The sequence below is a fragment of the Hyperoodon ampullatus genome, assembly GCF_949752795.1.
Source record: "Hyperoodon ampullatus genome assembly, chromosome: X".
Taxonomy (NCBI): Eukaryota; Metazoa; Chordata; class Mammalia; order Artiodactyla; family Ziphiidae; genus Hyperoodon; species Hyperoodon ampullatus.
The window spans coordinates 82,722,213-82,732,090 of NC_136913.1; the positions used below are offsets into that span (position 1 = coordinate 82,722,213).

Sequence of the window (9,878 nt, forward strand, 5' to 3'; positions counted from 1 at the left end):
GAGGGGCGACAGAGGTGGAGATGGTGCTGTAGGCACCTGGTATAAACTTGCAAGCTGGACGCCACACAGACAGTCCTAACAGGGCAGGCCGGGCAGCATTCTGGGGCCTGTAACACTGGATTGGGAAGCGAGTCTGCGGGAGTCTCGTCCAGGGTTGATGGCGTCCAGCCACCCTGGAGACTCGCTGGCCGGAGGTCCTGGGCGGAACCGGCAGCGGCACCTGGGATCAGCACACATCATTCAGGGCTTTGCGGGCAAACTGGGGCAGGACGAAGGGTGCCCAGTGTACATCAGAGTTGTAGTATTTCATCTGTATCTGTTCCACCTGCTTCTGCGTCAGCTGCTGCACAGGCTCCAGGAAGTCGGTGCTTGGATTTTTGCTGCACAGTATGAAGCCAATTTGGCAGCTGGGGTAGGTGGGGATGGTGCAGTAAGCATAGCCCATCACCGGGAAGAGTGATTTGCAGAACTGCCGCATCACCTTGATGAGGTCCAGGTGCAGCCACTGACATTCACCCTGGCAGCAGAGGATGCCACCCTCCTTCAGGGCCGTCTTCATGAGCCAGTAACAGGAATCCTTGAATAGACTCTCAGCAGGGCCCAGGGGGTCTGAGGAGTCAGTGATAATGACACCGAAAGCATCCTGGTTCTGTTTCATGAACTCAAAACCATTATCCACACGTAGGATGAGCTTTGAGCTCGAGTAGCCAACGGCCATGCACGGCAGGAACTTCTTGGAGACTTGAAAGACATCCTCGTCGATCTCGCACTGGACCACGGACTCCACGGAGGAATGCTTCACCACCTGCCGCAGGACACCCCCATCCCCGCCCCCGACAATCAGCACCTTGCGTGGATTGGGGTGGCAGCATAGGGGCAAGTTGGCTATCATCTCCTGGTAGGAGAACTCGTCCCTCTCTGTGCACTGGACGACGCCATCCAACACCAGCACGTTGCCGTAGCTCTTACTGCGGAAGACAAGGATATCCTGGTACCGCGAGCGCTGATGGTGTCGCTGCTCCGCCTGCAGCGACAGGGCCTGGCCGGGCCATGGGCTGCACGTCTAGCGGAACCAGATGGCGGCGGGGCCGTCGGGGCCGGGCTCCATGGCTGGCAGGCTGGCGGGCGGGCGGACTCGAGGCCGGGGGAGCGGGATTACGGCCCGGGACTGCAGGCAGCGCGGAGCCGCAGCACAATGGGACCAGCCCCACCCAGCGCCCGCGCCTCGCGCTAACCCCGCCCGCGCCCTACCACCACCGGCGGGGCGGAGCCTGCTTGCAGGGGCGAAACCCGAAACCTCTTTGCAGAAGCCTTTGGTATCTTTTTGTCTCCTAGCCATTTCTTATCATTAACATTCTACCCCATGTCTCCAGATCACTGTGTCACTTCTGTATGGCATAATCCCCTCCCAGCACTTCTGGGAACATCCACTAGAGAGCACAAGATTTGCTGTGCCCACTTACCAAGCAAACACATTTAATACAAAATTATAAAAATGATATTTCATTACCAGAAAATATGCGTGTCCTAGAATAAAATTAGTTTTCACTATGAAGGTGGAAAGCCTTGTGAACTTCCGTTCCCCACGGCATAGCTTGACAAACTCATAGCCAATGTCATGAAGACCAAATAGACCCAGGCCCATTTTGACCTGGACGGAGGAGTTTGCCAGGATTTGGGACTCTCAGTGTTAAAACTGGGGAAGTCTCCGGCAAACCAGTGGGTTTGATCACCTGAAGACCAACTAAAAGTACTGGATAGCGCTACTGTCAAGAAAATCAAAGCCTCGTATCTGCTTTCTGCTGGAAGGTACCTTTCTCATTAAACTTGAAGTCACTGATAATTTCCTCTCTTACTATATAACATTGCTTCCTACCTGGTGCTACCACCTTCTCCACACAGACAAAATTCTGTGTCCTCTAGTTTTCCTGTTATCGTGGTTGCTGTTTTGACAAAAAAGATACGAATTTCTTTTGAAATTGTCACCTTAAATACTCTCATGATAGTTTCTGGCATCATGGTACCATAATTCCATTTCCCCCTTCATCTCACCAATGAAAGTAGCTTGGGTTTTGCTGACTACCTCATGACACTTGCACGCGCATTACATTTATCTTGCCATCACAATAACAGATATTGTTCCCATTTCCTGATGAGAAAATAGAGGCTAAGTGGAATCAGGTGACTGGCATTGGTTGTAGAACTAGTCACAGGATAAGCCTACTCCGTATCATGGCCTTGGCTTTCCATATTAATAATGACTCTCCTTTTTCTAGACTATCTGTCAAATATGCCTAACACCTATAATCACAGAAGAAATGTGACCTAAAGCTTGTAGATTAAAAGATCTACTGGAAAATATTTTCTCAGCCCTGTCTTGTGTGTAACTTAGATAGCTTCATGGTTGACTTTTCTAATTACTCTCATGAGACCATAAAATCCAATTCTCTGACTGAATGCTATTTCTTTTATTTTTATCTTAAATATGCCGTTTGTGTTTTAAATGTTCATAGTAAACATTACTCAGACCGTATATTCCCATAATATTTCAAAAGAAAACCATATTCAGGAGCCTGAAAAATGAGGCGGGGAGAAATAGCAGTCCTGAAGTTTCATTTTACTCAAAGTACCCCTGATCAAAGATTGAATTTCAGGACATCAGACCAAATAATTTTTCTTCAAAATTGAAGATAAAATCCTCTTTATTTTTTTTTTCTATTTGCCATGCAAGGAAAAAGAAATACATGCCAGTAATCCATAATTCACTTTATTGGAAGAAATTTCTTGGGAATTATATTCTAGAAATGGCTATAGTCTGGCAATTCTAGAATCTATAATAAAGAAGTCATTTCAAAGGAATGTTCCAAATAAAACCTTTTCACTTTGAAAAATGGCTCTGCTTTAGTCAAATTCACACAATGAAGGGAAAATAAAAGCTTAAAGTTAATTCTGTAAGAGTATAGGAATACATGCAAGCTTTGATACAAATTAATGGCATGGAATCAAAACACAAACTTGAACAGTTTATTGGGCAGAATATCTGCAAAGTTAAAATATACACAGAGGCAGTAGTTATGAATGTGAAGAAAAATATCAAAACAAAGATCACTGAAAGACAGACTTATAGTTCAGCTTTAACTGCCTACAGGGAAGTTTTTATTTGAATTCAGTTCATCCTAGACGATTCTAAAATGGGAGTTCAGTGAACCCTAACTTACAAAGAGAACTGACAGCCAGTCAGGTACATTTCACTCCAGTCAGTTAGAGCTGATGTTGCCTTCATGGATTTATGGTACTCCCAGGGATCTATCTGTCTATCTGTACAGCTCAGCCCAACTGTAGGGAAATGAGTATAAACAATATAGACTTCCAATCTACAGGTATAATGTATAAATGATTAACAACCTTAACCCCCTCAATTTTATTTCTTATATTGTAATACTTGTGTGGTTCAGATTTACATAACAAAACTATACGTTTGTTGTAAGAAACATGAATGTCCCTAACAATTCTCGTAACGTGCCTCTTTATTTAACACTGTTGCTTTAAGATTTACAAACTATATGTTGTTCAAACCAGTATCCTATTAAACTGTAACTTTAAAAGTACAAAACATAACTTGCCATAATTTATAAATCAATGATTACCATTTGAATGGACAGTGCTTGGTAAACTGAATAAGACAAATAGGTGTTTAAACATCTACCTTTACACCTCTGGTACTTTATGATCAGTTTAGGAGGGAATGATATCACAATCACTTGTAAAATAGTGTCATCAAATCATTAAAGCCATCAGGTTCTAACATTCCCAGAAAAATGGCCCTATTAAAATACACTGATGAACTATATTGTATCATGAACCTGGGTAGGCCCATTCTACATTTAACATATCCAAAAATATCATAGAGCTGAAAAGACATTCAAATGAAATAAATATATACTTTCCACTTGATTATTATAGTAATCTATCACACTGAAATAATGCAGTGTGTCCTATCAAAGCAAGGTTCCTGCTATATTTCAAAGACTATAGCTGAGACAGTAAAATACCCTTCATGTTTCACATATATTTCCTATCATCCACTAGGAACATCTATTTTTATAGGTTTACTTATATCTTTGGAGAAGAAGAGAGCAAAGTGGCATTATTAAAGTTGTAAGATTGTAAGAAAAGATTTGATTATTTTAGCACAGTATTGAGAACTATTTATTGGTTCTTTTAAAAATTATATCTCTTCAACTGTTAATGATGCATACTGAACTATTTATGGACGAAATATGATGAATTTGCTTTAAAATATTCCAGGTCAAAAAAAAATTGGGTGGGAGAGATGAAACAAGACTGGAAAAGTGTTAATAATCGTGTAAATTGGGTGACAGTTACATGGAATTGACTATATTATTCTACTTTTGTGTATGTGGAAATTTCTGTAATAAAATTTTTTAAATTATTATTATAATTCATCCTATCTTCATGGGACTTAACTCTAGTAAGTGTGATTTAGTGATGTATATGAACTTTATGTAAAAACACCATGTTTTATTCTTTTCTAAATCCAAACATGAAAAAAACTGACCTGTAAATGATATTCTACCACAAATACAGAACTGTTGAAAGTGTAAAATCAGCAAGATTTTGTGAGACCGATTCTTGAAGTGATTTAACTGATGCCTTTATGTCTCAAAAGTAGTAGGAGAAACAAAGGATCAAATTTAGGCATAGGTTCCCTGATATGAATCAATCAACTATTTAGTTAGAAACACACTAGAGGCTGTAAAACATACAATAAAATAGACAAGACATTGCCCCACCTGTCAAAAAGTTTCCAGATCAGCAGAAGAGATAACATTAGCACACACCAAACAGCAGATAGTTGAAAGCTGAAATGCATGGTCCAAGTAGTAATTATAAAGGAATTTATCAAAAGGAGAGTTTTGTGAAAGTCCCACATAAAAAATCAGAATTGAAACAGTCGTTTTAAAATGGATGACATTTGGGGAAGCAGGATAAAGTATTATGTTGCATGTAGAGAGTTCAACACAAGCGAAAACATTAAAAGTCAGCATGGTACGTAGATATTAAAGAGAACATGAACCCTAGAGCAAGGGACACATGTAAAGGAATAATAATAATGACAACAGTAATAATAATAATAGCAGACATTCTGTGCAAGGCACTATTAATAATACCCCAATTTTGCAAATGATGGAACAGGCACAGAGAGATTAAGAAATGTGCCCGAGGTCATAGAGTTTATATAATGATGGAGCAAGGTTTTGAATCCAGTCTAGTTTCAGGATACATGCGCTGACTCCCATGGCATACTACTCAGTAGGAAATAGGACTTGATAGGTAGTTTGGGAGCAGATAATAAAAGTCAGACAGAGGACTTTCCAATTGATGCTAACCATATTGGTGCCTGACAGGCAAATAACATGGGGACAGAATTGTGGCTGCACCATCCATTCATAGAGCTCACTTCTGATCCTAAAGCTGACTTCTCTCCCATGTTCACTTCAAATAACCACTACTTTTATGGACTGTCCAAAATTGTTCGGCCTAGAAGTTGAGAGCTAACTTTTGCTCTCTCAAGTCAAAGAATCATAAAAACGTGGCACTAAGTTTAAGCAACTTGGCTGAAAGCACATAACTTTGTGTTGGATCAAAGAACTAAAAATCCAAAGACTCTTGGTCTGAACCCCAGACTTCACATATAAATGTACACTTCTTCTCTCAGAGCTATAATTCCATAGGCTGAAACTAGAAGTGCCTGTAATTGGATCCCAGCCATTTGTCTCACATCTAATGACACAATTTGGAAACTATTACATGATAAGTCACAGCTTGTTGTGCTTTTTTTGCACATCAAGCACATAAAAATAAATAGTGCAAATATTTCTCATAATTCTTTCCATTATTATTAAGCTCAATATACAAACCCCACTGTTTAACACTTGGAATAGATCCTGGGACCCAGAATAAAGGTATAGAATCTAAGATTATGATTATTAACAGTCTCCTCTCCTCATACTTATCCTGTTGCCTCTGACCTTGACACCTGACTTGTTCTCAGACCTGTTGACTGAATTATGATTTTCACTCCTTTATTATCTATGAGAAGTATTAAGTTATCTTACCAAATCTCCCCACCTTTAAGTCCAGAATTAACTCTTGAGGAGTAGAAAGCTTTTACATTGTCATATAGGAATGACTTTCCTGAACTCAGGTGACCAACCATGTTGGTTGGCCCCAGACTTTCCTGGTTTGGGCACTGAAAGTCCTGCATTCAAGGAAAAGCCCTCTGTCCCAGGCAAACCAGAACAGCTGGTCACCCTAGTGTCTGGTACACTGTCTAAAATGTTAGAAAAAGCAGGTGGGCCTGTCTCCATAGAGCTATTTGTGTAGCTATGAGTTGTTTGATGAAACAAAAGGAATATGTGCAGGTGAAAAAAAATAGAATAAAAGGTGAAATGCTCCCTCAGCCTTCTGGAGAGACATGTAATCCTAGCATGAGAACTCCTGCCACTTAGAAGAGAAGTGAGCCTTTTTCCTAAACCTGATATGATCTGTTGATAATCAGCTACAAGAAAGGTAAAAACACTTCCTAGTAACTCTTCAAGTTGTAGTAATGCTGCTAATGTAATGTGCTGTGCTGGGGAAGTAGGATACCAATTTACCTGAAAATCGAACTAGCTCTTAATTAAAACTAATCATACAACACAGAATTTCTACATTGTAGTACTCTGGCCCATGACCCAGTTTTCCGGAACTATAACAGTTTATTAATGTTTTCTTTTATTGCAGCCAAATCCCAGTATTAGCATTCAAGCAAAATGACTCACATTTATTATTAAGGTATTCTCTGAGAAAGTCACCATTTTACTGAAAGCAAAGCAGGGCAAAAAGAGGAAGCTGGTATTTGAGTAAAACACCTTCTCCTTAGAACCTTACTGAGTGTGGTCATGGCTTCTCAACACACACTGTAGTCTCAAAAATACTTGAGAAAGGGTCTGCAAGTAAGAGTTCCCCTTCAGAAAACTTTAAGGAGCCATTTTCCCCTCTCATAGACACTATGTTTGTGGGACAGCCAGGGATGCAATGAATTTTACATTAAAAACATCCAAAGATGTTTTGAAGACACTTCTCTTTTTTTCAAAGATAAGTTGTTTGGAGGACCTAATGATACACAGGAAATGTATTTTAAAATTACATCTCATTTACAAAATATGATATGGGATTAATTATGAATTCTCTTAAGAAGTTCCCCCGCCCCACCAAATAGTTTGAATGAGTCTAATGAAAATAAAAATCATGCCAGTCAGAACTGGATTTTACATTGGAATTAATAATTTATTTTATTTGCTCACTATAATACAGGGAAGATGACAAGAGTAGTATATTTATAAAGAAAACCAAGCAGAGGTAGTACATTTTATCATTACAGAACTTTCCTATAGAGCAAACAAGCTTGAGACTAAAAACTTAAATTATGCATCACACTTTTGTAAATGCAGAGCAGAAAGTAAAAACAGAAAATCTGGTTACTTTCAGATGTGTATGTCAAAATGGAGAGTTGATGTGTATTGTTGAAGTTTTGTGAGAGGCCTTAAGCTTAGAGTGCTGAGGTGATGGATAATTTTCTTAAGGGTATACAGAAAATCAACTGCTATACACATTCCCTTGCAAAATTTCACTACAGATATACTGAGAATAGCAATTGAAAACAAAACCAAGCAAACAAACAACCAGAAAAACTAGGAAACAAAAAAGTGGAGGGGGTGTGTGTCAGGGGGAAAAGTTACTTTGTTTTTGATGAGTTGGTATTTTCATATATTTGACAATGAAAGCTGTTACTAATAGAACTTAATGTTCCCTTCTTGCACCCTGTGTGCAGAGGGCAGTACTGTTAGATAGGGCAGTATCCTCCATGGGGGAACCTGCCCTGTGGCCCTTCAAGGACAACAGAATCAGGAAAAGAATTTATTGTGCTCCCAATAGCAAGATAAAGGAAGGCTAGTACATCCAGAAGCTGCTGGATATATGGCCTGGCTTTGTTGTTTTCAGTATGTCATATCGCCAGTTTTGTTTTCCTTGCATGTGTCTTTAACACTGATTTGAAATTAGGGACCTGGGTTTTAAGTCTTGACTCTGACACTATCCGGCTATCTAATCTTAGGCAAGCCGTTTCACCTCTCAGAGCCTTGGACAAAAATAGTCACCAGATGACCCCTATGGGCATCATTCAGTGACTTAAAGTCAAAGTCAAAAGTGAAGGCAGTTTTTTTTTTTTTTTTAAATAAATTTATTTATTTATTTTTGGCTGTGTTGGGTCTTTGTTTCTGTGCAAGGGCTTTCTCCAGTTGCGGCGAGCGGGGGCCACTCTTCATTGCGGTGCGCGGGCCTCTCACTATCGCGGCCTCTCATTGCGGAGCACAGGCTCCAGACGCGCAGGCTCAGTAGTTGTGGCTCACTGGCCCAGTTGCTCCGCGGCATGTGGGATCTTCCCAGACCAGGGCTTGAACCCGTGTCCCCTGCATTGGCAGGCGGACTCTCAACCACTGCGCCACCAGGGAAGCCCCTGAAGGCAGTTTTTTGAACAATGTTATCTTAGATCAAATCACCCCAACTGTTCCGAGGTATACTGAGAGGCCGTATAGAAAAGTATTTATTCATGTGGCTATAGAACCAAACTGTCCGGATCCATACCCTTCTTATTACCTGTGTGATCTGTAGCAAATTTCTTCTCTGTGCCCCCAGCTCCTGATCTATAAAAACAAGAATGATAATAGAACCTAGCCCACAGGGTTATTATGAGGATTCAGGGAAATAAGTCATATACAACCCTGAGAGCACTGCCTGTTTTACTTCTAATACAGTCAGGAAGAATTACTGAATTAATTAAGCTAGCTCCTCTCCAGTAGAAGATGAGTTCAAGGGCACACATGGACGAGTGATGCTTTTTTATTTTTTTAACTTCTTTATTGGAGTACAATTGCTTTACAATTGTGTTTTAGTTTCTGCTGTATCACAAAGTGAACCAGCTATACATATACATATATCCCCATATACCCCGCCTCTTGCATCTCCCTCCCACCCTCCCTAACCCACCCCTCTAGGTGGTAATGAGGCACCGAGTTGATCTCCCTGTGCCATGTGCTGCTTCCCACTAGCTATCTATTTTACATTTCGTAGTATATATATATATATATATATATATATATATATATATATATATATATATCCATGCCATTCTCTCACTTTCTCCCAGCTTACCCTTCCCCCTTCCCGTGTCCTCAAGTCCATTCTCTACTTCAGCATCTTTATTCCTGTCCTGCCCTAGGTTCATCAAAACCATTTGTTTTTTTTGTGTGTGTTTTTTGTTTTAGATTCCATATATATGTGTTAGCATATGGTATTTGTTTTTCTCTTTCTGACTTACTTGACACTGTATGACAGACTCTAGGTCCATCCACCTCACTACAAGTAACTCAATTCTGTTTCTTTTTATGGCTGAGTAATATTCCATTGTATATATATGCCACATCTTCTTTATCCAGTCATCTGTCAGTGGACACTTAGGTTGCTTCCATGTCCTGGCTATTGTAAATAGTGCTGCAATGAACATTGTGGTACATGACTCTTTTTGAATTATGGTTTTTTCAGGGTATATATCCAGTAGTGGGATTGCTGGGTCATATGGTAGTTCTATTGTTAGATTTTTAAGGAACCTCCATACTGTTCTCCATAGTGGCTGTATCAATTTACATTCCCACCAGCAGTGCAAGAGGGTTCCCTTTTCTCCACACCCTCTCCACCATTTACTGTTGTAGACTTTTTGATGATGGCCATTCTGACCTGTGTGAGGTGATACCTCA

At 40.3% G+C, this 9,878-nt stretch overlaps 1 pseudogene across 1 annotated transcript; it reads right to left on the reverse strand.

Moving 5' to 3' along the window:
• Window positions 1-226: 226 nt before the first annotated feature.
• Window positions 227-1,108, reverse strand: LOC307069743 (spermidine synthase-like; annotated as a pseudogene). Its single transcript has one exon. The product of its transcript is annotated as a spermidine synthase-like (transcript).
• Between the last annotated feature and the right edge of the window lie 8,770 nt (window positions 1,109-9,878).